The 26031-nt window shown below is 38.7% G+C and overlaps 1 protein-coding gene across 1 annotated transcript in view; it reads left to right on the plus strand.

Moving 5' to 3' along the window:
• Positions 1 to 26031, plus strand: part of NSMCE2 (NSE2 (MMS21) homolog, SMC5-SMC6 complex SUMO ligase) — a 226004-nt gene that overhangs the window by 50912 nt on the left and 149061 nt on the right. The gene's annotated exons all lie outside the window — the stretch shown is intronic.

Raw genomic sequence — 26031 nt, forward strand, 5'->3', positions numbered from 1 at the left:
TTACTGTAGCACCTATTAATTTCTTCTTAATCAGGAAGTTCATACAATAGGAATCTTAAATATTTTCCCAGCTACCCACTAATTAGGATATTACATTTATTTTAGATTTTCTTACTTTTTTTTTGGTCTCAGTTTTTAGTCTAAGCCTCCTTCGAGTATGAGTAGATTTTTTTAAAATGCTAAAAATTGCATAGAACTTGTTTTTATTGTTATATTTGCTTAAGCCTACAATTTAGACCAGGTTTAGTAACTCATTCTCCCGCTTTAACTAATGTGCAGCTGTTGCAAAATTCATAGAATCAGATAATGTAGAAGAGTTTTAGAGCAAGTTTAAAAAATAAGAAGGTTGGCATTTTGGTTTTTCCAGAAGGCAAACTTATCTTTGTTGACTCCAGCTGTCACAGGAACAGCGCATAAGGCAGTTAAGGTGGGAACATAGCGACATCCTTTTCAGCAGTACCATGTTGAGTAAGAAATGAGCAATATGATTGCAGTAATGTTTCTGAGAAGTCCTTTGTCCTCTGAGCAGTGGAAACTCCCTTTTGAACTGATTTCACATACCTGTGTAATACGAGGTCTTGTACTTCTGGTTTCTTTATTTGCCTTTTCTACTTATATCTATGGGAAAATTCCAAAAATCAAATATTTTACAAGATTGGCTACTATTCAGTGGAAGAAAATTTTTAAATATGGTTTAATACTTAAGCCGTACTTAAAAGAGTATTACACAGTTATATGTTCATGGTTATATGAAGTTTTCCTGTTTTTTTCTTAAAAAAATTTTTTTAATGATTAGTATTTGTGACTAACTTAAGAATGTCTGCTTATATCCAAGTGATAAACTCATTCAACTTGTAGAATTCTGATATTTCTAACCATTGTGACTTTTAGTCTTGATAGTGTGGCTGTTTCTTTCATGGGAAAATATGAAAATGTCATCATGTTGAAACATTTGAAACTGGCTGACAAAGCGCTTAGACCAGAGGGTTTCAACTCCAGCTGACGCCTAGAATCAGCCAATCCCTACACTGGAGAGATTCTGATTTCTTTTGTCTGGAACAGGATTGGGGCCCCAACATTTTTAAAAACTCATTCTAATATGTATCCAGAGTTGAAAACCACTGACTTAAAAGAACAAAGCTGACTTTATAGAGTAAAGTGTATTTGCTACCAAAGACCAGAGTTAGGCCTATTACATAGATCCATCCTGCTTTGACCCTTACGTTCTGGGGAGGAAATTTGATAGCCCTTTCTATCTTTAACTTTGATGTTGTGCAAATGTAACAGCACAGTGTACATTATAGATAAGAAAACCAGATTTTGGAAGTTAAAGAACTTAATGTGGATTTTTTTTCTATGAAACTCTAGGATTCACAGATACGTAAGGTATTTTTATATGAAGAGTTGAACTCTTCCCCTTTCAAAAAACTGAATCACTCATTAAAAAAAGTCAAAGACAAACCCTCACCCTTACCCACATTCAGTAGCTAACAGCATTTCTTTGATCTTGAGGCCTCATCTATTACCCTCACCCTACTAAATAGGAAGAAGTATGCTTTAAGTTTTATCCCGTTTTTCAGCCCTAACCTCACAGTAGACTATGGAACAACTTGATTTAGTGATTCTGGTGCTTGTCAGGAAGATTCCCGGTCTTTTATAAGAGGAGAAAATATGTTTATTTTCCTTTCTGATGCAAAGTTGTGCTCCCTATATAAGATTGATACAAGACCAAGAATGGTAGGTCATAATTTTAGAAGGTATCTAAGACCTAAAACCTTATGGGGACATAGTAAGGATATGACCATTATTTTGAGGGAAATGTTTTACACTCTTTATATACTATATACTCTTTACATACTGAAGTTATGGATGCTGCTATCTTAATGCTTGTTTTGGTGAGGGATAAAACATGAACAGCAGCTCGAGAGGGGCCAGGATACCGTAGTTCTTTAGAAATAGCAATGGTCTAGGAGTCAGAAATGCTTCCAACTCTAGTTCTTCCACTTTCTAAGTTATGATCCTGGGTCAAGAAATATAACCTGTTGCAACCTCATGTTCTTCATCTGTGAAATTCTTGGCCTGCCTATTTCACAAGGTTATTATGTGAATCAGATTAGATACTGTGATACAATTTGACATTCATCAAATTTGATGGAGGTATAAGATAAAATGTTATTGTAAACTCAGATTTCCAAACATATTCGTTAGAAAGGTTGGACAAGATCTTTCCTAAAAGCAAGTACTTTGCTTTGCTCACTTTATTGCAACAAGGCTTTAAAATTAAACTTTTATTGGCTTTGACCTGTCCTACCCTGGAATTCAAGAATCATATAGGATTAGACATAAGCTAGTTAAGTTACAATGTGAAGTGTTCATGATTTCTAAAACAAAGAAATTGTTTTAAGTCAGATAATTAGGAAAGAATACAGATAATAGGAACCCATATGGGTCCCATTTAACTTCCAGTCTGTCATAGACTTTTAAGAGCTACAGTATTTGCGTTACTATATCATTTGCCCAGATTCTGATCCACCCTGTGGTCTTTCTATTTATGAATTTTCATATAGTCACAATGAGTTAAAACAATTTTTTAATCATCAAAGAGCATTAGAGTTTATTATTTAAATAGATGTCTGTCTCCTATTCTCACCTTCACAGAATTCTGAAGGCTATATACCTATGAGAAGATTTAATAAGTTTACTTTGGAACCTTAGAGGTGTGGGTCAGTTTACCAACAATCCCTGGGAGATCCTTCTGGCATCCAGCAGAAGCTCTCAGATCGCCTGTCTTTGTCCTTTGAGAAAATAGAGCTACTATATTCTACAATGCCTGAAGATTTTATTTGGAATCAGTATTTATTTCAGTGCTCTGAAACTTAAAAAAAAATTAGGACTTTTCTCCAGCTAGGCTGTAGAGGGAGTATTATACAGTGAGCACTGAAAGATTCCCAGATAATCTGTAAGTCATTTATAAAAACTTTCAGGATAAATGGGTTATATACTTGTCTCAGCTCCTTAAAACATTCATGTGGAGCTCCAGAGAGTTCTGTATGAGGTCTTTGGAGACTTTGAGTCATGAGACTATACATGTGATGAAAGTGTTTTGAAAGCTGTAAAATGGCGCACAGATATACTGTGGTCCAGTCACTTCTTTTATCACCGTTACTGCCAGGGAAAAACTTTTCTCAGTTTCTTCTTGAGAACAGAGTGAAGTTCTGAACATTAGACTTTTGATGACCTAATGTTTCTTCCCTTGATATCTAAGCTTTTATTATTTGAATATATTGAAGAGGCACCACTGGCTGGCTTTTTGTTCTCAAACGTTCATTGAAGAAATATTTACTAAACATCTGTGTGCCAGGTACTTCTAGGTGCAAGACAGAGGAGGTCAATCAGCAAAGCCCACATGAGCCTCACCTTCAAGATGTCCTCTGAAATCTAGAGGTGGAGGCAAGCATTTAACAGAGCAATATGGATGTTAGTTAATGACTGTTGTGGTGTGTGCTACAAAGGGAAAATAAAGTGTTCAAGGAGAGTTAATAACTCAGGGGGCATAATATCTGCTGGGAGTTGGGGGACTCCCTCCTGAGGAAATGAAATTTAATCTAAGATGAAAGTCAAATGATCCTCAACATGGGAATCAAAATATCTAACTTATGTGTTTATGTGACTTTTGCATGAAATGGAAGCATGTTTTTTCTGATTGTCTTGATGTCAGAGTTTCAGGATGCCTTGATCACTCAAAGACTTAATTTGAGAAAATTAGGCCAGAGAAAGCCTACTTTTATATATAGAAAGTTTAAAGTATATAGAGTACTTGAGTAACCCACCTCAGGTTGGTCAATGATTCATTTGTTCACAGATAGTAGAGTGCCTACTATGTGCCAGGAACTGTGCTTAGTAATGCAAGTCAAGGCAGTAGTTAATTTAAGAATAACGTCATTACTGATATTCTGCTTCTCAAGTCACTTCATTAGTTAAACAGGAGTTATCCCTCTTAAAACGAGACTTTTTATCATGTATTGAATAAACAATGGTAATACTGTATATTTCTGATTCTGTGTTTATGTGATTGTTTAAAATAAAACGTGTAGTCTCATCCTTCAGATTCCAGAGAGTGGGCACCAGTTCAGTTCAAGGAATCCTCAAATCTATTTCCCAGTAACGTGTTTTTTCAAATAAGAGATGATAAAGAGTTCAACCACTGTCATGAGGATGGTCCTTGCAACTTTTTCATAACCTTAATTCTCATAGTGAGGAAGGATAGGTACCATGAAGCTAAATGATAAATGGGCTAACAGGCTCATATTAGTTTCACATATTATTAGCAGTCAGTGATAAAATATACATCCTCTCTGCTTTTTAATGAGCAGTCTAGTCCTAGAGTTTAGCAAAAGTAAACTAAAGCTTGAGATTCACATTATACTTTGGTGTTTATTTTTTCATCATGATACTTAATTGTGTAATTTTACTTTAACAAACTTTGAATCTTAAAAGAATTGTCAGACTTTACCTGTATGTTGTTCTTTTAGTATGTGCTGCTTCAGCATGTTAATTTATTGGAAAATCCAAATATTTATATTTTCTTCACTTTGCTGCTCTCTTTTGTGCTACGTGCATCTTACAGATTGTATAAGATTTTAAAGCATTTAAATCGAATTGCTGCCACATACTTGTTTTTGTTTTTTTTTTGTCTGCGTTTTATAACAATTCCTACCAAAAGCCTCAGGAGGGAGGGTATTTTTCTTCTTAACCTAACAGGAGCAATTAGGGGCCAGATTGGTTTACTTGTGTTGCTTCTTATAAATCCGTTCAGGGATATGCCCTGTGTACTGTGATTTTTGCTTGATAAGCTAACCTGAACATTGAATCTGCCTTTTAAAACTAATATGTTGAGAGTTAGAAAAGTGAAAATATACTTCACATAAGCTGTTGAAACCAACGCAATCTTAGATATAATAAAAGAACGGGGTGGGTCAAAGGTATAGCTTACCTCAGCCTCGTCATTATGCAACTAGTTTAGAATGTTTTTGAAATATCACTTCCCTATACTTCCTCACCCTTCACCCTTCATCAACTGGTAAGCTTTGCCTTTTGTAAATCTTTATTTTAAAGTTACCTTAACATCCACTTCTTTAGCGTGAAATCTTATGAGGTATCTTACAACTTGGGAGTTACTGTTTTAGTTAAACCAGATTTGGGGAGCATTTCTCGCTCTAAGGCTAATAATTTATAGTATCTGAAGGAAGTTTCAGGCCAGAGGATGTAATTTATTGGCTATGATCATCAACTTACTGAATGTAAGAATGTGCCCCACATTGTGAATCATTGACAAAAGAAGGAGGGGAAATTAGTTTGGGGGTTATAAAATTCGAGGACAGAGATTGATGGGCATGAGGGAAATTACTGTTGTCAGCAGAATGGCAAGAAAGTGAGAGATGACAGTGGGATTAGTGAAGATCGCTTGGAACCAAATGGGAAAGTACTGGAGAATATCCTCTTCTCCACTCCCTGACCCCCACATTTGACACCCCAGAGTGGTGTGTGGTCTCTTAACACCTTTCTTGTCAAAAGTTTCCACATGCTCCATATATGAGCTTTTCTCTATAGGAATCTTGCCCAGGTGTGGAAATTAACCGGAAAAAAAAATAGTTGACTTGAGGTATTCACTCTTCAGCTACTTGGCCCCAGAATGTGTTTGTTTCTATAATTACTGGTAATTAACTTCTATTCCAGTACTTTAGAGCTCTGTCTGCAGTTATTCCTAAATTAAGGTTGTGTTTGGTAGCATTTTGTCTAATACACAGAGAGTTAGGCCTGGATATAGTATTTCACAAATTGAGTTGCCTCTATAGGAAAGAATCTAGATATAAATCTCTTAGTTTACCAAGTAAAGTAGCTGCTAATAGGTGAACATTCTGGTCTATATTGAGACTGATTTTCATGGTTAGTTTATAGAAATCCATCCTAGTGTTTTGTAGGTATTAGGTGTTGGATTTTATTCAGGATTATGAAATGTTTACATTCTTCCAGGCCTTAATGTGCCTCCAGTACAGCATTTTCAAAAGTCTGCTCCATAATAAATTAATCAGGATGTGAATAAGCATAATAGGGAAAAAGGATTTTGTGGTCAAATAAGTTTGAGGAATGCTTGATTAAAAGAATTTCCTTAAAGACTCCAAACCCTTTAATATGCTTTTATGCATTGAGCTTCTCCAAAGGAGGTGTATTTGGTCATTTCTTAAACTTATTTAATTAGAAAACCTCTTTGGGCGAAGGACTCTACAGAACAAACGTACTTTGGGAAATACTTCTATAGTCTCCACCCCCTTATCCTACATTGGAGGCTAAGAGATGGATCCAGCAGTTTGTGGTAGTATTTTTATGGTATCCACGGAACTGGGGAGACATCAAACTCCTGATCTGCAGTGGGCCCAAGAGATGATTCTTTGTAGAAAATCAAGAAAGGGGCAGCCCTCTGAAAAGACTATGTGTTATTCCAACAGTGAAAAAGAGGAGGGAAAAGTTTTTAAAAACATGCAGTGATTGCTTGGCTCTTGGTGTCTCTGAAGCAAACAGGACCCCTGTGTGGAGTGTTGATCCAGGAGAGTGGAGAGAAGGAAATGTTTTCTAGGAAAGGAAGAGAGGAGAGTACAGAGTAGACAGAAGGGACACAGCAGCAGTGTGGGCAGGAAAAGCATACAGGCCTTCGAAAGGCCTGGCTCACCGAAGCACTCCAGTTAGGCGAGAGGGTGCCTAATAGGATTATCAAACACCTTGGCCTCAGTGGCACCAGTCAGTCCTGACAGCTTATTACTTGAATGGTTTAAATGGTGTGGATGTTCTTTAATACAGCAAATTTATGCTTATTTCTGACATTGGGCATAGTCCATATATAGCATCAAACCCTTGTTTTCGATGGTCACTCCAGCCTCCTTCCATATCAAACTTTTCACCATAACTGAGATTTAGGCCTTTCCGCACCATCTAGCAGTTGTGCTAATGGGCACCGAGAGGGCTTGGGCAGTAGAAGAGAGGTGGGGAAAGTATATTGAACCGAGAAATGGATCACCAAACGTTAAGGGTCACTGTAGAATGAATGCATTTTCAAAGGGTGGAGTTGAAAGCAGTTGCTTGTTTATTAATCTCATAATTAAGTTGTTCAGTTCGTGCCAATAGTATGCTTAGTCTAATGAAGATACAAAAGCCTCTTGACACGTGTACCCAAAACAGCTATAAAATAATATTAACAGAGAAATAGTTTGACAGAGACAATAAAAACATGCTTAAAAAATTCAGAGTAATGGGAAAGAGGCTTTGCTTAAATTCTGCCTTTTCTACACTCTAACTGAGCCCAGTTTCTTCTTAAAGTGGGCATGATGGTATAGGTCATATAGTTCTGATAATGATGCAAAGTGACAGCGTGAAAGCACCTACAACGGTCTGTCGTAGTAATTTATGAAGTTGCCCAGAGAGTTCTGTAAAGGAGAAGTCATTTCCTTTGATCAGATTTAAATGATCTCTGGGAGGGAATTTTGAGTTAAAATCTGGAGAGTAGAGGAAACCATTGGGACCAGCCAGAGATGTTCTTTGAGAGGTCGAAGGCAGGGCCTCTTTCCTTAGCCTTCTGGTAATGGAGGCAAAGGGGGAGTTAGGGGAACGTAGTGCTCATCGTGTAGTGACTGGAAAGTATTGGGCAGAATCTAGGGGACCACAGCAGTGCAGAGGCCAGTGAGCAGTATGGCATATGGCCTGTTGGGGTTGAAATCCCCTGATCAGTAAGTCTGCTTATGTCTGTAGCAACAGGAAAAGGATTGTGCCCTTTGACATGTGCTAGTTAATGGCGACAAGGGGGGTCATACTAGAGATAAGAACCAGACAACTAAGGAAGGACTTCGGTAATTCAGGAATGCACAGAGAAAATATTTATTGAGCTATATTTCCATCTCTAAGTAATTTTTGTTTACTTTATTAGTAGCACCTGCTTGAAAAAATATTGGGAGAGAAAAAAGTGTTGGGTTTATTCCTCTGATACATCATATGCAGATTGTCAGCTATATTTCAAATGTGCAGTCTCTAAATTGTTGACAAGTGAAAGGACAGAAAGAGTGTAAATGGATTGTCCTTTTGCAAGCCCTGTGTGAGTTCTCAGTTGTGATGGGAAGGAGACGCTCTTTCCTTCTGAAGTGGAGCCCCCGCCCAGTGAACTGTCATTGACAGGGTGGGGAGGATTGATTTTTATTCTGTTTCTCTCTTAAAGCATGAAGCTTCTGGCAATATGGACACTTTATTTTTCATTCTTTTGTGTCATGGCCAACCTGATATGAAGCTTTCTGAATTTTTTCTTTCCTGGGCTGCTTTTTTTTTTTTTTTTTAGAAACATTTATGTCACATAATACAGCATTCTTTAAAATAGTGAAAATCCTTATATTCATTTCTCATGGGCTAGAGCAATACAATCAGTCATTATGAACAGTTTTAGTATAATTATTTCTTCTATCCTTTATTCTGTCTTAAAGTAATCATTTAATTATCTTCTAATGGAAAGTGATATTTAGAAAGTCCAAGTCAGTGTTGCTTAAAAATAGAAACAATAACCGAAAATAGTTTAATACGATTGCATCACATGGTTGATTTCCAGACATCCTGACTTGCTGGCTTTTTCCGTTCCCCTTGACTGACACCCGGGGGTCTCATGCACTTCAATGCCTGCCTTCCCATTGCCTCAGCTGTCCGTGGTTCTTGGACTGTTATTGGTACTAAGGAGCAGACCGTCTGTACTCATCAGGTTACTCTGTGTCACCCTGAGGTTTATTTTAGCTCCAACATGAAACAGAAGCCCAAAATGCCACATGAAATACTAAAGAGGAACTCTAAATGGACTAAATCCTGGGTGTGTTTAGAGCATCCCTCTTGCAAAGTCAGAAATTGTTTGATGCATGAGGTGTGGTTATACTGTGTTTTAAAAAGCCTCGGCAAGAACATCTATGCTGTTTTTTCTTAGAAGAAATTCTTAAGATATTACTTAAAGCCCCTATAAATAATATAGATGAAATTAGAATATGTTATCCCACGTTTGCTATAATAGTAATGGATAGAATTGCTTTACCAGCATAGAGAGTTAAAGTGTTTTGCCCTTGTAATGTAGAGTGTGTATGACCCCATTACAGTAGTAAATTGTTTGGTGTTAATGTTCAGTTTAATTATTGAATTTTCCTCTACACCCATCTGCAGAATAGCTATGTGACCTTAAGCAGGTTTGCAAAATGATCTTAGTAATATCTGCCCTTACCTATCTCAGAGTGATTTCTTGATTTAAAAATGAGATAGCATCCGTGAAAGCACTTGAGAGGTAAAAGTACTCTATGAAGGCCTAGTCTTAGTGTTCTGTCCTCTTCACTTTTAATTTCTTTCTCTTCCCACAACAATGTCCACCACGAGCTGATTTGAATCAGTGAACTCTTCTAAACCACCTAAACCCAGAATAAATGGTAATAGGTGACTTGTGTCTTGTTCCCTCACAGTTATTTTCCCATCCCACAGCTTAAACTGGAAGGATGAATGTGTAAGTTTTAAATTCACTTTTTGTCTTTAATTTAGTCATCTTTTTGGTAAATGTTTATTTCTGTCCCCCCTCCTGCCTCCACCTCCCGAGAGATTTGCATAAATCTCATGTAACAGTTCAACAAGTGACTAATGTAGACTGGGCTTGCTGAGTTCCTGAGTCACTTTATTATGAAACACTCAAAGTTGAACATCTATATATAACAATGAGGAAATAATTTAAAACAATTCATACTTTCTGATCTGATGGTTTTAGTGACTAACTCATCAGGCCAGAGTGAAGAAGGAAATTAATGAAAATTCACAAAGCCAGACAAAATTAGCCTGAAAAGAAAGTCTGAATAAACCACAATCACCTTTACTTCCTTCTCCCCCTTTTCTAAGCAGTTGGTGTTTGGTTGGTAAGAGTGTTGGCCTGGGAAAAAAGATCTGGCTTCTACTCCTCGTTCTGCTGGGCTGTGACCTTGGACAAGTCATGTAACTTCTGTACTTGAGCTTCCTCATTTCTAAAATGAGAGTAATAATGTATTTTATCCTACCTACCTCACTGGGCAATTGTAGATAAAAATGAGATTACAAAATAGGAATGTGACCCCCAAAAAGATAAGTGGTTATATAATTATTACATCCTGACAGTCCTCATCTGACCTCTCATATCTGAATGGCCACACTACTGAAGAGTGAAGGAGGAAAGGTACATTCCCAGTGTTTGGATATCTGAATTGAATCACGGAATACAATTCCCAATAGAAATAACATTCGATGGGTAGGTTTCCAGGCCTGCCAATTAAAATGATTTAATCATAACAGTTCATGGTGATCCAATTCCTGTAAAACTCTAAGCCCATTGGAATATGGGTATCAGTTTGGTGTTTAAAATGTTCTGGAGGACTTAACCTCCGTCTGGATGGTGGTGAGTTCACCTCTCTTCTGGCTTCCCCAGTTAGTTGATACTTGCCTAGGGCTGTTGATGGTTTGATTTGGAAATGTCATCAGTTTCTACTCCAGTCCCCTGGCCCTTTGACTAAGAGAGTCTGAAACAAACTTTCTTTGCCCCAGGTAAGGGATGAGGAGCGAGCACTCTTGGAACTCTGACCCCTTGGATGATCACAGTAACCTTCGGTAAGGTAGACATGATGGACTCTGAGCCTCAGGAACATGCTCAGGTCGCATGGTTAGTCTCTAGAGGTGGGACTTGAATCTTGGTTTTTTGAAGTGTAATTCAAGGCTCTTTCATGACCTCTTCATGCCTCAAGACAGGTGTAGTTTGTTGAATTGACTTTCTCTTGTAGTTTTCAGTTGGGATGAAGAATGCTTTTGTCTCATCTCAGTTATGAAGTATGCTTATGATCTCACACATATCTTATTGTAATTTTACCAAAGGTAAAGATTTGGGACATTTAGTCTAAACAAAAAGTGACTCATCACATTGATTTGACATGCATAAGAGAGGGCTTCTGTTAGTATTAAAGAACTACTTGAGGAAAAGAATACTGTTATTTGGAACTGTTATATTAGAAAGAAGGAAAACTTTAGAGGAGCCAGTATTATTGACCCTTCAAGAACTTTTTGTCTGTGGTATATTTTAAAAGTGGCAGTGGTGTGAATATGAAGGAATTTTAGGGGTTTGAAGTAAAATAAAAAGAAATCTTTTTTTCTAGTTTTAACGAGATACTTTATGTTTGTATTTATTAAAATGTTCAGTTCTTCCCGTTATAATAGTAAGCCTAGCTAACATTTCTCTAGAGCTTGCTATATGCCAGGCAATACTCTTAAGTTGTATTTGGTTAACTCAGGTTGAGTAACTTTTTTCTTCTTGCCAGGTTAGCCTACAGATTTGTTCATGATCAGTTTTTATAAACAATGAGGGAGAAGTCTCTCCATGGAAGAAGGCAGTGATGTGGTCAGTATGTGGCGTTTTATGGAATGTGTAAAGAATGTGTCACTGGGATAGGGGAAAGAATACCGCAATTGGAATCAGAAGACCTGCCCTCATCCTTGCTCCTCCTCTGCCTAACTGTGTGACACTGGGCTAGTGACTTGTCATCTTAAATCTTCAGTTTCCTTACCTGTAAAAAGAGGATAATAGTACCTGATGGGGCTGTTGCAAGGATTAAATGAGATACTCTAGGTAAAGTACTTACCTTCATGTCTTCACAGGAGGTGAGGCTTCACAAAGTGGCATTCAGAAAATATTAATTGCCTCTTTTAATCTCCACACACAAGGTTGTTGTGAAATTAAGTTGGAAAACAGAGTATGAAAGCTGGCTTATAAATTTTTAAATACCGTCCCAGTGTTAGATGGTATTTTCCATTGACTGCTGCTGCCTTTAGCACTTCCAGAGTAAAATGTGTGGGGGAATCAAGGAAAACAGGTTATGGCTAAAAGATCTGGATTTTACAGGTGGCCACCAGGTCTGGAGATGTGGGTGACTACACAATAAATGTCTTAATGATAGAACATTACACTGCATTATGAAATAGTATTGTCTGAGTTTTCAAACTTGGTGGCCACCCTGTAGTCTCAGCTCTGTCACTTACTAGGTGTTTGGTTTAAGGAAGTTATTTAATCTCTCTGAGTTGAAGAATAAGAATAGAATTATGTAAATTATTCTAAAAAGTGCTCTATAGTCTGTGAAGCATCTAACTGGTTTGGTTTTGTTTATTTTAACTTTCCTGTGGTACGCTGGCTTTTTGATTAGGTTAGTGATGGATAGAATTAATTTTCATTTAGTCAGGAAGCCTTTCTTACAGGAGGTGAATTGGAAAGTGAAAAGCAATTTGATAGCTTTAATAGTGAGAAGTAATTTCAAATATCAGGAAGCCTTATTAATTATAGAGAAGGTAACATCAGAGAATTTGATAGGCTGCTAGACTGGAGTGAATGGAGCCGGTAAAGGATAAGGAGCATAATGAATTGTTGGAGCATTAGTAATTCCATAGTCTTTATTGTGTTGGGTGAGATGTGATAACTGAGGGAAAGATCCAGCCTCATATCCTTGGATTGCCTTCATTCTGTGCTGTAAATATATGGTATAGTATAAAGACAAGGGATTTGAAATCAAACACTAGAATTTACTAGATTCTTCATGGCACTTAGCGATGTTGGAAGTTAGCTTAGAGATTTAGAGAAAAATATAGTATCCTGAAAATAGATAGTTTGCTTATTTTTTTCGGTTCTTATGGTCCTATTAAATAGGTTTTCTTATAGATACTTAGCAAGAACAGAAGGAAGAAATCAGTTAGCTTTCTCTTTCTGTTTGATTGCAACATAAATGGCAAATTCATTCTTTTGGTTAAAATCGTCTAGTTTGTGGATGGTGTGACTGGAGGACTCAGGGAAGACACGGAGCATGGGGGAGAAGCTTTTACAGCCCTCACTTCAGCCACGTGTAGCTGGGGTACTCCCCAGTGACTTCAGGTGCTGAAGGCTGGTCTTCCTGGGCCAGAATGCCCAGAAGGAAAGGGCTTCCATGAAACTTAGTACTGCCCCATTCTCCTTCCAGGTCTTTTGCTTTCTTCAGGATAGAAAACACCAAGAATATATATATATATCCCTCCTACTGCTGTCTCTCCTCCACACGAAGTCTCACACAGACTGGGAGCAAGAAATAATTCTTTCATTGTTTAGATTCTAAAACAAGATGCCTCTTTACCGCCAGATAAGCTTTACTATCACCAACAATTTGTATAGAAAAGAGAAGTTCATCCAAATGTGTATAAGAAAATTGAAATCTTCATTAGTTAGGACTTTTCTAGGGATCTTGAATTTTGGTGGATGTAATACAGAGTAAGCAGGTAGGGAAGGGAATGGAACGAAGGCTTTGTGTATTGAGAGTTGCACTGAAAGAACCGCAAAGTCAATTCTAAAGCAAAGAGGCTATGAAAGAAATTATGCTAGAAGGATGAGAACAGTTTAGATAGGAAAAAAGATCAGTGGAGCTCTTTTTTGTAAAACACAGTGTTTCTTACATTAAACAAGGAAGTGTTAGAGAGATTTTTCTCAGTTCCATCTGCCCCTATATCTTTGAGGAGGTGAGAGCAAGAAAGGGTAGAACCTAACCCTTGATAGGAAAGTGTATGTTGAATGCCATCTGGGAAGCCTCTCTGTGACCGTCATTATGCCAGTGTCGAAACTAACCTGAAAGTCAGTTTGGTTGTTCAAAGGTCTCCTTAATCATGTAGTTAGAATATTTCATTTGATAAACATTACCTGGCTTATCATTTCAAAAACTGTTGGAAGAATTTTTGAAATCACTAATCAATAGATCTAATTTCTACAGAACTTTTATTTATTTATTTGTGGGCTGCCCTTGCTAAAAACATGGTCTGTTATGACCAACTCGCGGTGATTGTGGCAAATGGCTGCAAAAACACAGTTCTTTGTGTAACTATTAAGCTATGCTTAAACAGGTCCCCTTGACAGGCTCTTGGGAATTTCTGCAGTATAAACTGTATTTAGAAGGAAGGAGAAAGTAAACATTGGGAAGAAAAGGAAAAAAACTCTAGTTCATTTCTGCCCATTGCTTGTTTTTGAACTGCACACTGCCCTCCATGGCCATTGGGTCTGTGTAATATCATGGTTTCAACCCCTGTTCTCCTTGTTACCTCGGCCTGCCTGCCTGACTTATATAAGATATGCGGTAATAAAAATAGAGTATTATTTTAGTGCCTAGTGTGTCTACCAGCGTAGTAGGTACTTTATACACATTACCGTGTCTCCTCACAACCACCAAGCACAATAGGTGATATAACATTGTCGTGTAGCTGAGGAAGCTAAGGCTGCCGGAGTTGTGGGAATTGCCTGAGGTTACACACCTAGTAAAAATGCAGAGGCTCCTGTTCAGTTGTTCTCTTATTTGACTTCTCTGCCGTTGATAACTCCCTCCTTCCTGAATTGTTATATTTCCTTAACTGTCATGACAACACACATCTGTTTTTTCTTCCAGCTTCTGGCCACCTCTCCGTTGTCTCCTTGGTGGGGCCTACTTCATCTCTCCACCCATTAAACTTGGTATTCCTACCTGCTCTTTGACTCTTTTCTCTTGTCACACTGCACACTCTTGCTGAGAGAGAACATCTGTGCTTATAACTTGAATTATTGTCTTTGTGCCACTGAGGCCCAAATCCTTATTTCCATTCCAGATCACTTGTCTGAGAATCACACACATGAATTCATCATCTGTTTGACATCTCCACTTAAGTGTGCTCCTTAACGTCAGCATGTCCCGGAGACAAGTTTTCCCTTTGATTTCTTCTGGGCTTCTGTAATTTAGTAAATGGCAATGTCGTCCACCCACTTTCCTGCATCATAAACCTGGTTATCATCCCTGCTCCTCCTAGCTCCTCATATCTTGTATTCCATCTTCAAATTTTACTGATTTTCAAATTAACTCGCCCACCTCCACCCTCGTTTTCATGATCTTCAGTCTCTGGTGGCACGTTTCTTGCGTGAAGTGTTGCTCTCTTATGATGTGTTTTCTATCTAGAGAAACTCGAGAGAGCTTTCTAAATTGGAAATTGGATTATTTTGCCTGACTTTTTATTCTTCAGTTATTCCTTATTACTCTCAGGATTAAATTCAAACTTCTTTCCCCTGCTTAACTCTGTAGTCTCATTTTTTACCGTTGTTTTATGCTAGTTCTTGGAATATTCTCTTGCCTCTGGCCTTAGCACACATTATTCTTTCTACTGGGAATGCTCTTCTCTCACATTCAAATAGCTAGCTCTTCTTCCCTTCACAAACTTAGTAGCACTCCTTTTTAACAGCCCTCCCTGACGTCACCTGACCTCCGTCCACCAAGTATGTTACTCTCATGAGCTCTTATAACACCATGTGCTTAAGCAGTTTTCATAGCGTTTGTAGCTATAACCATGTCTTCTCTCCAAGACCAACTCTCAGATATACAACTGTCTTCTTTTCATTTCCACTTCATTTCATTCCCATGGGCAGTTCACACTTAACCTTCCAAAACTAAGCTCTTGATTTTCTTTCTCCAAAACTGGCTGTTTCTCCAGACTTACCCACCTCAGAAGATGGCAACTGTACCATTTCAGTTAGTCAGGCCGAAATCAAAGCTGCCCTAAAAGTTCCGTAATTGTTTCACAGCCCCTATCTAGTCCGTCAGTAAACTCTGTTTCTCTGCCTTCAAAATATATTTGGAATCTGACCACCTCTTGCTACTTATTCGGGTGTCACCCCAATCTGTGCCATCACCACCTTTGCCTAGATGGCTGCAGTAGCCTACTAACATACCAAAAAAAAAAAAGATAGAGTATTGGCACTGATGTTAGCTCAGGGACAATCTTCCTCACCAAAAAAAGCATTCTGGGGATGTAATGTAACAAAAAATAGGAACAATAGTAACAGTATGATGATAGTAATACTAGTAAAAATAATATCACCAATTATCATTTGAGTGCTTACTGAGTGCCAGGAAGTGTTCTGTAAGTCAGCGCTTTCCAGTAGAACTTTCTAGAGTGATGGAAATGTTCTGTGTCTACGCTGCCCAGAAAGTAGTCACTAGTTACGTGTGGCTGTTGAACACTTGAAATGTGACAGTGTGCTGAGGAACTAAATTTTTAATTTTATTTAATTAATTTGGATTTAAATAACCACATGTGGCAAATGGCTACTATATTTGTATTTCAAAGCTCTAAATTCTTTTTTTTTAAAGATTGGCACCTGAGCTAACATCTGTTGCCAGTCTTGTTTTTTTTTCTCCCTTCTTCTTCTCCCCAAAGCCCCCCAGTACATAGCTGTATATTCTAGTTGTAGGTCCTTCTGTTGTGCTATGTGGGGCGCCACCTCAGCATGGCCTGATGAGCAGTGCCATGTCCACACCCAGGATCTGACCTGTTGAAACCACGGGCCACCAAAGCGGAGTGCACAAACTCAACCACTCAGCCACGGGGCCAACCCCTCAAAGCTCTAACAAGTACATTAATTCATTTGATATTCATGACAACCCTATGACTTGGGGAGTTATACATGAGGAGACCGAGTTTCTGAGAGGTTAGTTAATTTGCCCAAGATTACACAGCTAGTATGAGGTAGACCTGAGATTGGAAGGTTAAATCCCTGGGTAATCTGGTTCCAGGACTGTGCTGACACCTTCTATATTACACATCCTTCATGTCATTCGCAAGAATTGAAGTTCCACAGGCAAAGGGTCAAGGTGACATGTCTGTGTTCTTGCTGCAGGGGAGGCTGAGAAAGTGAATTTCTGGTTCCTATCCCAGTGAGGTATTATTCCTAAGGTAGGAAATTCCCCAAACATGGGAAGGGTGTTCAAAAGATTCTAGACCAGTGAGCTTGGCTGCTCAAACTTTGTATTCTTCCAGGCTTAAGTTTTTGAACAGTTGCAACAACAACAAAATGCTCCCTACTGTCATGTTGCAGCTCTCTCTCATAAAAGTGAAGAACATACTCTCTCTTTGCCCAAAAGGGAGAAAGTTATAACATCTTATCGGTTGCTGTTGCCAAGTCCAGGATATTTGGGCCACACTTACTCCTTTTGTTACTGTGCCATTATGGTATTCTGTAACTAGTGAGCCACGAACTTACTTTTTATAAAATATTAGGAGAAAAGGAAAGAGGGAAATAATAACATAAATGTGTATGTGTCAGACCAAGGAAGAAATATCAGTGGATGCTTCAGTCTTAGCTTTTGCTGTTGGTCCTGAACCCATAGTTGGTATTTTTAACTCTCTTTCTCCACCACTCATTCCATGTTCGTTTTGCCCTTTGCCAACTCTCAGTTGATTGTATGTTTTCATCTGACTGTAACACCTAGGCTTTCGTTCCTGGGTATGTGTGTTCTTGATGGTCCCACCTGTATGGAGTTGTTTCTGACTTCCATTATCTTTTACCACTAGACATGGCAAAACCAGGTGGTATTCCAGATTCCAAACACACACCTCCCTTTTCTTGTTCTGTGGCAGCAATCCTCTTTACCCTTGATAATCAAGATTCATTGCCCCAACCAGTTCTGTAACCTCACTTTTTATCTATCTGTTCAGTGTCATGAGGAGCTCAAAATTGCTAGGTTGCAATTTAAGCTTCCAAATCAGTGGAGGCATTGTTGAGTCCCCTGGTGAAATCATTCTTCTCTTGGTTACAGAGACTGTTAAACCAGCAGAACTAGAGTTGCAGCCATGGGGGAAAAAATGCAAGTTGGTTATTAGGTGTGATGAGTAGGGGAGGAGAAGATGTGTAACTAGTTCAGCTTTGTCCCTTGGTTCCTAGGCCCATATGTTCTGGCTATCAGAGAAACAATGTCATATATTGTTCATGGATAATAAGCATCCTGTGGGACATTACTCTAACCTCATGAGGTGTTGTCTCCCAGGTAGCTCTGGACTGAATCTTCAGTAGACGAGTTAGCATTCTGAAAGATCATCTTTCTGGATTCTTGGTAAGACCAGTAAGTCTTATTAGCATCAACCCATTGCTGTACTTTTTTCACTGCAAAATCTTGAGTGAGATACCATAGTGATAAATGAGGCATTTAGTATTCTGTGGATGACAGAGGGATGGTGGACAGGAAAGACAATTTCAGATTCAGAATAAAGTGTCTTTTCATCCAAGAACTAACAAATGACTGCTAAAGCTTGAGGATATATGCTTGAAATGAAGTATGTTTTCATAAAACTAAGATTAAATATTCATAAGTTAAAATTAATGTTCTTTCTGAGTTGTTACTTAGAGGCACATGCAAAGCAAAATTAAGTTGCAAGGGGGGTTCGATGAGTTGAAACCATCTGTCCTTGACTCAGGATGACCTTGGGCAAGACGCTGAAGTACTGTGAGCTGCCCATTCCTCGCATCTGTAAAGTTGGGATAATGATACTTGTGTCTGTAAGGCTTTGAACCACTCAGATGAAAGGTGCTTGCAAGTGCAAAGTGTTTGTTATTGTTGTTAATAACAGTAATAATCCTCATCTTACCCTCTCCTCGGTATGACCTGTGTTTAAATTGAGCAGTCCTTAAAAAGGTTGTCTGATCTGATGTGTTTCCTTCACAGCACTTACCACAGTTGGTGATGGTGTATTTATTTGACTATTTGAATAATACTTCTTTCCTCCACTAGATCCCAAACCCCCTGAGAACAACAGGGACCAGGTTAGTCTGTTTGCTATTTCATCTCCAGTGCCTAGCATAGTGCCTGTGTCTGGTAGGCAATTGGTAAATATTTATTGAATGGATGAATAAATAATGCATGTTTCTATGAATTCTGCCAAAACAAACAAAATAAGGCAAAAAAACACACACAAAAAGACGCAGAGAGGCAAAATCAGCAGTTTGCCCCACCCACTCCCCAGTGTGTGAGAATCCTAATGCTGTATTCTGTGTAAATAAGTGATTCCTGTTGTTCATAATCTTACAATGGGAATGGCACCATGAGAAATTTATAGGAGTAATTTTCAAAAGCATAAATGTTTACTAGCAAGTGCACATAGATGGCAGGTTGCCTCACTTAACTGCCATCTGTTAGACAATTGTCTCTTCTAACAGGACTGGTCCATTAGAACTAGACCAATAGCACTCACACATGTTTAAGTTTATTCATTTTCAAAATTATTCTGAAAGGCTTGAAGGAGGAAAGATCTTTCCACGTCTGGTTGCCTGCTGCTCGATAATGGTGTGTTACAACACCTTGGCAAACTATGAAGTCCATTCCATGTGTCATAATGGTCAACAAGGAAGTATTCTCTCTTAAGTGTTTTGTCAGAAGTCAAACTAAATAATGGCACTAGGAAACTCACTCAACTACAAATAATTGGGTCCAACAGAGTTCAGTGCAGATTGTGCAATTGACAACAGAAACTGGCATGAAATGAAGGGTATAATCTATGCTCGTCATCATTAACGTGTGATTTTTTTTTTTTAGCAGGGCAAAGGCAGTACAGTAAACTCTGTAGAAAATATAATGTGTCTCCCTATGTACATGCAATTAGGTTATACTAGTGAAAGCATAATGATTCTTAGCCTGGACATGCCTTTCAATAAAAACTTTACCAAGGTTTTTAGCTACATAAAGGTGGAGACAGTGTTGGCCTATATAAATTTACCCTGTGCATGACCAGTTGGATTGGTGGTGTGTCACAAGTGTGGGCCAACTTCCTTAAATGTCTCAGTGCTTATTGTAATGCCTGGTACCCAAGTGGGACTCAGTAAATATTTTTTGAATGGATGTTCTAGGACCAATTGAGGCAGTTTTCTCTGGATTCCCAGCATGAAAGCACTTTCCATAGGCTTAGATCAAGTTGGCTGTGAATTAGAACTTGGGATATTTAACGTACTGAGCAGAACACAAATCAAATTGCTTATCACTACTGTGTGCTTGTAACAAACTTCTAAAGGCTGTATGATTTCCAAAATGTAAATCACTGGGTATATGTTATTTTGGGAGCCAAACATCTAACAGTGGATGTTTTGGAGAGGGTAAATCCATCGGAGTCTTGGTTGAGTTACAAGAATGACTAATTTTATCCTAGATTCTCACATGATTCAAAAGTGTGTGAATGATTCAGCCCATTAATATCCTTAGCTCCTGTGATTTCCCCTCCCAGTGAAATGATAGCTATAAGGCAATAATGATAATTGGAGGAGGAGACCTTGACTTTGCCCTGTGGCAGTAAAATGACACACTTTGAGTAATTGCTTGTCTATACAATATTGTTTGAAAGAAATGAGGTATATTATCATCATATGCATATTTAAAATTTTATGTTAAAACGTGTTGAAAATAATGTGTAGTTTCGTATGGGTAAGGACCGAGTTCTGCCTTTCGGTTTGATTGCCCTCCCCTTGCTGACATAAGAGAAATAGTGCAGTCACAGGCGTGCTGGGTTCCAATTAAATGCAGCTAAACATTCACAGGTGATTTTGAGCTGAAGCTGGGCATTTAGTTGGAGAGTCTGTGGAGCTTTTGGAGATCTGTGTTTCTTCCTATTGCTGCGCCATCTTTTTAAACAACTCATTAATTAAAGGTCTAGATATTTTGGAGTCAGAACTTTGTGCATCTCTCTACTCTTGCTAAATTTCCCAGAGACCCAGTCACTGAGTCCAGTGGACACTTTGCAATCCTTATTTAGCTTGACTTCTCTGCAGCATTTAACAGAAATTGAAATTCCTTCCTAGACTTTTGGGGCACTTTCTTTTGGTTGTCTTCTTAACTCTTGTACATTTTCTTTTTAGACTCATCTAGCTGCCCCATAAGTCTGGTATTCTCTGGAGTTCTGTCCTTGGTCCTCTTTTATTTTGTTTGTATTTATTCAGTTTCCTTGATAATCTCATTCATTTCCACCGTTTCCATTGAAATCCATCACTGATTGCTCCACATGGGTGTTTCCGTGTCAGTCTGCTGAGCTGCAGACCTGTATATCCAGCCACCCTGAAGATATATGTAACGATAACAGCAACAACAGCTATTCCTTATTGAATATTCTCTAACAGCTCAGTGCTTTAATGCTTTGTTCCGTCTATTACTCTCTGCAACACTGCGAGGTAAATACTGATATTATTTTCTGTGTTCAAGTGAGAAAACTTAGGTTAGATGCATTTCGTTACTTTTCCAAGGTCATTCAGTTAGTAGTAGAGCCTTATTTGTAATCTCAAGTCTAGAGCCCAAGTTTTTAACAGTAAATACTGTGGATTAGCATGTCAGAATGGAATCCTTTACCTTCTCTTTTCTCCCCCACACCCCTCTTTTTCTGTTTTTCTCTGTCCTGCTTGAAAGGACCACATTTCATTCCTAAAGTAGAAGCCTGGAATTTGCACTAGACTCCCAAGTATTGTGGATCACAAAAGGACTTTTTTTTTTATGTCTAAAATATCTCACTTGCGTTGAATAGAGGTTTCATTTTCTTGGCCTTCAAGATGATATATTGTTTGGACTATACGTTGTTTTAAAAGCCAGAAAATGTCTCACAAATTCTCAATTTCTAACTTTTCGCTAAAAACCTGGGCTTGCTCTCTCGTGTGGCAGCAGTCATCTGGAGCTGTGTGGCAGCTTCCTCTCACCTGGGGCTTGTACCCTGTGTCGACACAGTCCTCACCACTTCCTGTTGTCCTACACTTATTGGGGGTTTCCTCAGATCCTTGCTTGTCCAGCCCTGTAGGCATTTATGACACCTGCTAAAGACTATTGTTGTGCTTTCTCAGCGGGTCAAGATCGTCTTCTCACTCTAGTTTTTGCCTTGGTGCTTGAATGATTTTCTCAAGTCAGATCTTTCACTTCCTTTCCCTTAGTGTTTTTGATTTCTTTTTCTCCAATGGCTCCTTCTTCTCAGTCCACAAACATGTTCAAGTCTCAAACATGCTAAAGTTGGAAGGAAAAAAATGAAATAAGTCTTCACAGTGCTGAAGTGGGTGTTCCTGATTCCTAATTAAGAGGGGAGAGAAATCTAAGGCCTAGAAGGATTGTCCCAAGGGCCACAATTCAGGGTGGACTCGGTTCTACCTGATCCCGAGGTCCCTGTTCTTTCTCCTCCATCAGTCAACTTCACTTCAAGCTACTATTATACTCTGTGCAAATAAGCAAGTCCCTTTAGTTCTCTCTTTCCCATGCTCTACTTCCCATCTCTCTCTTCATCCTTTTCCACTAGGCTTTATTCACTCACTCACACAGAATTCCTTTAGTTTCTTTTCTCATCTCAGTGCAGTATAATTTGGCCTCCCTGTAATTTGCTCATTCATCAAGATCATTCGAGCACCAACTATGCAACAGGCAGTGCACTGGACACCAGTGAAACCATCCTTGCCTGCGAGAAGCTTCACAGGCTAGCAGGTTGAGACAGATAAATAGTCCCAGTGCAGTGTACTAAGTGCCTAGTAATTCAATCCAGTGGTCTCTTTTTAGCCCTCATCTTGCTTGAACTCTCTTGCATCACTTTTCCCAAGGGACAAGCATCTCTTAAGGACATTTTCTCTTTTCTTCTGTAGCATTCTTCCCTCCTGGTTTTCTTTATTCTTTCTAGAGTTACTTATACATCTCTCTTCTTTTTCTTCCTTTGCTGTCATTTTAATGTCTTTCCAGCTGCTTATTAGATCTGTCCACTTAGATGTTATACAGACATTCAGAATTGCCCTCTTCTTTCCTCAAGGAAATGTTATTTAACTAATTGCCCATGTTAAATATAAAGTATTCAGAGTCACTCCCAATCCCTTGTCTTCCTCTCACAAAAAGACTTGGCCAATCTCCTTCAAAAACAGTGTTACAATTTGACCATGTTGCCAGCCTCTCTGCCGTTGGTTAACATACAGCAAGAGCTTCCTTCTCCCTTCCTGTTTATAGTGCATTCTCTATGTTCTCGTGGTATTATTACTTTACTCCTTAAAATCTTTCAGTGTCATTCTTGCTGCCTGTCATGTCAGGTTTCACTTCCGTAGCCTGGCTCCCAATGCTCTTCACCATCTGTTCCTGATCAGCTTTTCTCGTTTAGCTTCAGTGCCTGGCACATAGAGGGCACTCACTGAAAACTGGATGGGTAAGTGGGTGGTACATTAAAACCTGACTTTTTGTCTCCCAAGGGCAGTATTAAATTCCCATTATGTAAGTTTGGTGTCTGCTAAGTTTACTTCTCAGGAGTTTCTATCATTTTTAAATTATAATGATGTAAGGGGCTGGCCCAGTGGCACAGCAGTTAAGTTTGCATGTTCCGCTTCGACAGCCCCAGGTTCGCCAATTCGGATCTCGGGTGCGGACATGGCACCGCTTGGCAAGCCATGCTGTGGTAGGTGTCCCACATATAAAGTAGAGGAAGCTGGGCATGGATATTAGCTCAGGGTCAGTCTTCCTCAGCAAAAAAAGAGGAAGATTGGCAGCAGATGTTAGCTCAGGGCTAATCTTCCTCAAAAAAAAAAAAAAATTCATTAACCCAGTGTATATGCTGAACTGTATTCTTCCCAAATTCATATGTTGAAGTCCTAATCCCAGTACCTCAGAGTGTAACTATCTTTGGAGATAGGGTTTTTAAAGTAGTTATTAAGTTAAAGTGAAGTAATTGGGATGAGCCCTAATTTATGATGACTCGTATCCTTATAAGAGGAAGTTTGGACATAGACACATACAAAAGGAAGACCATGTGAAGACATAGGGAGGAGATGGCCGCCTACAAGCCAAAGAGAGAGGCCTGAGAAGAAATCAACCCTGCTATCACCTTGGTCTCAGTTCTAGCCTCTGGAGCTGTGAGAAAATAAGTTTCTGTTGTTTAAGCCACCTAATGTGTGATACTTTGGTGACAGCCCTAGCAAACTAATACAGCCAGTGTCTTTTAATTCACTGAGGCTTTCAGTCCTGTGTCCAGGGACTTTATCCTTAGGAAAGGGGTGGACTAAAGATCTAACAGATCTCTCTTCCCATCTTAAATTTCTTTGAGGTGTTTTAAACTTGTCCTAGGAAAAGAGGGCCATCCTTACCTTTTTCAGACTAGATAACACTTAGCATTGGCTACTCAAAGAATGGCTCTTTTTCCTTCCCCTTTTGGGATTATGTATCTATTTCTCTTGGAGATACAAACAAAGCAAGAAACCATTAAAAATGTAGTTAATCCCAGTTTATTGCATCGATTTAAACAGACAATGAATTTAATATTTTCCAGGCTCTCGTTTTGATAGCTAGAGTACAATAAGTTCTCCTTGCACTGGTTAGCTGTGCCAACTGCAGCATCAAATTTCCAGGGAAGATTTTTGCTGCAGTGACTTTATGTGTTTTACAGCAGTTCTCTTGAGATTCTGGCTGTGGGAGGAAAAAGTAACTTTGGATCACTAAATTTAGTTTATTCAGGTTTTACTAGCCACAGTTCAGGTTGCCATGTTGTCAACCTCAAAATGCCTACCCAGCCCCCCGCCCTCTCTCCAGCTCCTCACAGTGGACGTACTGGAGCTAGGGAAATTAATTATGTTGAGTGGGCATCTACTCTGAACTTTGTGTGCTATGATCTTGAACTTGTTTTATCTTGTTCTATCCAGTATGGAGGTAGAGGGTATCTAGTCACCGTGGGTAATAGCTCTTATTCCTGAAACATAAAGCATTATTAAATTTCCTTTCTACCTTCTCTTTTCCAAACTGAGCTTTATTGGTTCTTTAGCCTTGTTGGACTTATTTTAAATTTTAATTACATGTAAGACTTGTCATTAAAGCCTCTCCGTGTTTTTCACAACTCTCTTTGATGGTGGATCCCGCACTGGTTGTGTATCATCAATACAACGAGAAGACAGTCAATTCTTACACTCTGTACTATAAATATAAATTTAGGCATTTTAGTTTCATGCTTAATTTTCACTTTTGATTTAGCCGATAAAAACTTACAGCAAAAGAAGATTATATATAATTCTTTTCTCCATGACAAAGAGTATTCAAAGCAGATAAATTACAGATAACCTTTCGCCTTCATGTGCATTGATACTTAGATTCAGAGAGATCAGAAATAAATCCCACTAACTAGAACCAAAACCAAGAATTTTCTTTATTTATCTTGTAGTCTTAGCATTTCCTCTAACTAACAGGATGATAGTAGATAAGTCATTTAACTTCTTTCTATATCATTGTATTTATTTATGAAACCAAGGAAGGTAGAGGTCAAGATTTGATGATCTCTAAGTTGTCTTCCCACTCAGAAAATGTTCTGTGTTCACTACTCCTACGAATAAGAGTAGGTAAATGATGGGTTTTAGTGGGTGAGTGTGTTTGGAACTAATAAGATTAATTGATTTGAAACACGTATATTGAGTACTGCCTGCTTTGTGCTGGGTGCTGGCCACACAGCGATAAGTCAAACATCTTTCAACAAGTTTACATTTTATTAGAGGAAAGAGACATATGAAAATAAGTGCAGTTGAATATTACTGGGGCTGTGGTGAAAATCTAAGGTGTATTGGGGCACAAGGGAGAGGTTGGTGAATTTTGTTTGGTGGCAGGAACCTCAGGAAAAGAACATTGATTCAAGGGGCCAATTATTGAAGCAGAAGAGCAACTGCAGTGAAGTGGAGGCACCAGAGCTTGACGGTGGTGGCTAAGGAAGTATAAACAGTGGAGACAGCTTATTTTTTTCCGAGGAGCTGGCCTATAAAAAGAAAATAACTGAGGGGAGAGGGCAGGGATCATAAGAAGTTGTTTGTATTAAAATATGGGAGTAAAGAGCAATTTAAAGGTTTTGGGGGGAAAGAGCGTGAAGAAAGGGAAGGTTTATTCTGAAGGAGATCAAGATGGAATTAAGAAAAAACTTAAAAATAAGGTTGAGGGGCTGGCCCTGTGGCCTAGTGGTTAAGTTTGGCAGTCTCTTCTCCAGCAGCCTGGGTTCAGATCCCGGGTGCAGACTACACCACTCGTTGGCGGCCATGCTATAGCAGCGACTTACATACAAAATAGAGGACTGTTGGCACAGATGTTACCTCAGGGCGAATCTTCCTCAGAAAAAAATAAATAAATAAGGTTGAGGATGGGTTGAGAGGGACAAATA

Source organism: Equus asinus, chromosome 12, assembly GCF_041296235.1.
Source record: "Equus asinus isolate D_3611 breed Donkey chromosome 12, EquAss-T2T_v2, whole genome shotgun sequence".
Classification (NCBI taxonomy): domain Eukaryota; kingdom Metazoa; phylum Chordata; class Mammalia; order Perissodactyla; family Equidae; genus Equus; species Equus asinus.